The sequence below is a fragment of the Tursiops truncatus genome, chromosome 7, assembly GCF_011762595.2.
Source record: "Tursiops truncatus isolate mTurTru1 chromosome 7, mTurTru1.mat.Y, whole genome shotgun sequence".
Classification (NCBI taxonomy): Eukaryota; Metazoa; Chordata; class Mammalia; order Artiodactyla; family Delphinidae; genus Tursiops; species Tursiops truncatus.
In genome coordinates, this window is record NC_047040.1 from 1,409,741 (window position 1) to 1,413,652 (window position 3,912).

Consider the following 3,912-nt stretch of genomic DNA (forward strand, 5'->3'; position numbering starts at 1 on the left):
AAAAGGCCTCAGGTCCACACTCGGGCTTCACAGAAGCAGGAACTCTGACCGCCCAGGCTGGGGCCAGTCCAGAGGCCGCTGGGTCCCTGAAGCCATAGAGTGGGAATCCCAGGCCAGTGTCCGGGTCACTCGCCTCCCGGCAGACAGAGCCCTGAGTTCCCAGGCCGGGCGGGGGACGAGTAACCCCCAAGAGACTCGCCCACACCCCTGCTCTCGACCCTAGGACGGCACGCCTCCCAGGTCCTTACAACTCGCAGCCCTGCAGGCCTAGTTATTACCCCTCTACAGACTGCAAACGGGGGAATTGTGCCCCCCAAGAGATGCTGGGCTCCTAACCCCAATGCCTGTGAAGGGGACCTTATTTGGGAACAGGGTCTTTGCTGAGGATCAAGTTAAGTTGGGTCGTTACAGGGGGCCCTGATCCCATATGGCCGTGACCTTGAAGGTCCCCTTAGTCACTCAAAGTTCTGTCAGGAACAGGGGATGGGCAGTCGTGGATTATGGAGGAATTATCTGAAGTCAGAAGGGAAACCTGCCATGAAACTTGTCATCTGCAAGGGGAAAATTGGACGAGACAGGCAGGCAGATGTGAATCTAGGTCTGATATAATATTTAGGCCAAGAAGAGCCCAGGTGGAAATCAGAGAAGAAACCACATTGGCTTTGAGAACAAAAAAAGAAAAAAACTTCTCTGGCCAGAATTCTTGGTTGGCAGGTTCTGCTATTGAGACCCCCATGATGGGTGAGGGAAGGTGTGCCTGGAGGTCAGAGGGCCCGGGGTGGTCCCAGCCCGCTCCCACCACCTGCGGCCCGGGCTCCTCTCACCTGTGTGATGGCCCAGGAGGGCAGAGGTCCTCAGTTCCCGCCAGGAGGAGCCAGGCTTGGCCGGAACTGTGTGGGAATAGTGGGTAGGGGCTGGTCTCTAGGGCACTGACCCTCAGAGCTGGAAGCAGCCCAGCTGGCTGGTCACCCCCGCTTTCAGCCAAACCGTGAAGGCATCAGATAGCATCAAAGACCCGCTTAGCGCTTTCATCACTTCTGTCAGTGGGATTCTCAACTCCAGGTTTTATTTTTCCAAAGCTTTTGGGCCGATGGTTTGACAAACAAGGAATTATCAGAGCTCCGGAGCACAGGGGACGTGCAATCTCTGTGCAAATCCAAACCTCCCTATGTCCCATCAGAAACCAATCAGAGAGTAGAATAGAAAAACAGGTCGTGTTCAAAACCCCTACAGAAATATGTACTTAGAAACAGGCCTAAGAATAGCTTTCTGGGAAAGTCATAAAACTTTGCTGACAGACGTAAGGACCTGAAAAAATTGAGAGTGATGCCATGTAGGATGGCGGGAAGACTTCCTGTTCTAAACAAGTTCATTCAGCCCCTGGTGAGCTTTTAAAATCAGTGCAAATCGAATTGAAATTCCACAATGTAATAGGAAAAAAGATTTTTCGTGGAACTTGACAAAGAGATTCTAAAATTCATATGGAAGTGTAAATTGCAAGCAATTTCAAGGTGGAAAAGCAAAGGAGTTTTGTTTTGTTTTTATTTTTTATTTCCTGTCCCACCAGCTGTGAAAGCACAAGCTGACAAGGGTGCCGGGTCAGGCACACAAGGACCAGGAGGCCGTTGACGTGCGTGAACCAGTGCTTAACAGAACCAGGGAGTGGGTGACGGCCGCTCACCCGAAATCGCTCGCAACACTGGGAAAGGTGACATTCCTACCTCATACCATACATACAGATGGATGCCAGATATATTTATTAACGACTTAAATGTAAAGGCATCTGGAATTCTAAAATCATTTCTATAGAGGAGAGAACATGTCTGACGTTGATGTGTGGAAATCCTCCTTAAAAGAGAGACTCACAGCAAAATGAAAAATATCGATCACATTGAGATTTGACACAAGAGATCAAAAACTAAGCTAAAAAACTAAGCACAACTGGAGGAGATACTACTGGTATCCAGGCAAAGATGACTGGCCCGGAGTGTACCGGGAGACTGCGCCAGTGCCAAAGAGACAGACACACAGCCCAACAGAAAATGGCAAAACTGGGAATAGCAGTCTGCAGAGGAGAAGTACGAGTGACCGGTGAACACACAAATAGGGCTTTCCATCACCGGCAATCAGAGATGCAAACTGAAACAGCTCTTGTACAATGCAACGTGGTTGGTGATAGGAAAATGTGCAACAGAGAAGGGTGCGTAAATAAAATGTGGGCACAACTGCTTTGGAAGTAAGCTGGCATTGTCTCAAAAGCTACAGCTTACTTCCAATTCAACTCCTAGCTCTCCAGCCTAGAGAAACCCTCACGTTAAGTGTACTAGGATTCCTACGCATTACAACATTGTTTATGTGAAAAAATCAAAACAAAACAGAGAACATCCAAACACCACAGAAGGGAGAACGAGCTGACCCGTCAGCCTTTTACACCGTGGAACGTTCGGTGTCGGTGAAAATCCTAAGATGGGCAGCTCCGAGACCCTCAAGGTAAGGCTGGGTAAAGACTGTGCGTCCTGGAGTCTTTATTATAAACCTGGAGACGCCCCACCCAGGGCAGACCAGGTCCCCCTGGCCCGCGGTCCTCTCCGACCCCTCACTGCCCCCTCCAGGCGGCCGCCTGCCGTCCTGCTCTCCTGTCCTCGCGGAGAGGCCCGCTCTTCTCATGGGGCGGGGCCTGGGGCCCCACCCCCATGTCCACGAGGACACAGCCCAGGGACTTGGGCTCATCTCACCCCACAGGCGTTTGAGCGAGAGGATTTTCTCATCCACAGCTAAACGCTTTGCTGCTTTGGCTTCACTTTTATTCATTAGTTTCTGCTTTTTTTTTTAAAAATCTTCCTAAATTCAGAGGCAATATATTGCCTCTGAGATTCTCAAGCCATTGCCCTCTGGTGTGGTGTGCTGGCAAAGAAAGCCCCGAGCGTCTCCCATGGCTGGTTTCGGCCCATTTGCCAGACGCCGGGGGGCTGAAAGCAGCCCGTTCCCCATCTGTCATAAAGCACAGTCTATGCCAGCCGGGCGGGAGGGCCGGGGTCTCTGTCTGGGGGCCTCCAGGCTCATGGCGAGCCGGGCCGCGCCTGCCGCGTGTCCAGGCAGCATCGTGCTGGGATGCGAACCGCACATTCCCTCCTGGGGCTGGAGGTCGGGTGTTGCAGCTGCATAACTCACGTCCTCAGGCCCTGGAGCCAGAGGTGACCTTGACTGTGGCCCAGCAGGAGGGTGACGTTGCGGTTCTGCTCTGCGCGCGGCTTGGCGCTGTCTCAGGTGGGTGCCCGCTAACTTCCCCGGGTGGGCTCAGCAGGGGGAGGGGTTGGATGCGGCCAGGGAGGGAGCCCCTCAGTCGCTGGGGCTGCCCACTGCCCACGGCCCCAGCCCATCCGGCCCTTCCGCCCTTCTCGGACAGTCACATGGAGGATCCCCAAGTGGAGGGCCCAGAGCTCAGCACAGCCCCAGGCTGGACCCTCGCTGCCCGCATGTGGGCAGAGCACTTCCGGCTGTCACTTCCTGGGGATGCCTCCCTGCCTCACTGGACCGTCCAAACCCGCCCAGCGGCCACGGTGCTCACTAGGCCCTTTGGGCACTTTCAGAGACCCCCATGCCCGTGGGAGCACCCATTTAATGGGTTCTCTTGGAGTGCAGCCAATCTCTGGGGGCGCCGGGAACCACAGCTCTGATGCACTCCCCAGATCTCTTTGGTGAGAACTCCCTGGAGTTCTCTGTAAAATTCAGATTCCTGGGCCCCAGTCCAGACTAAGTCCACCCCTTCCTGGTTCTTGCTGTTTACACAGCTGTTCAACACCCTCCGCCTTCCCCACTAAACCTTACCCAGTTCTGACTTCGCTCAGCCCTGCATCCCAATGCCTGGCATATCGTCGGTGCTCAAGAGGTGTTTGTTGAATGAATAAATGA

At 53.7% G+C, this 3,912-nt stretch overlaps 1 long non-coding RNA gene across 1 annotated transcript; it reads left to right on the plus strand.

Annotated features, from left to right (window-relative positions):
* The first annotated feature begins 1,497 nt into the window (after positions 1-1,497).
* LOC109548007 (uncharacterized) lies at positions 1,498-3,912 on the plus strand. Its single transcript, XR_002173989.3, has 3 exons — positions 1,498-2,490; positions 3,180-3,267; positions 3,407-3,912. It is a non-coding gene; the product is annotated as an uncharacterized lncRNA (long non-coding RNA).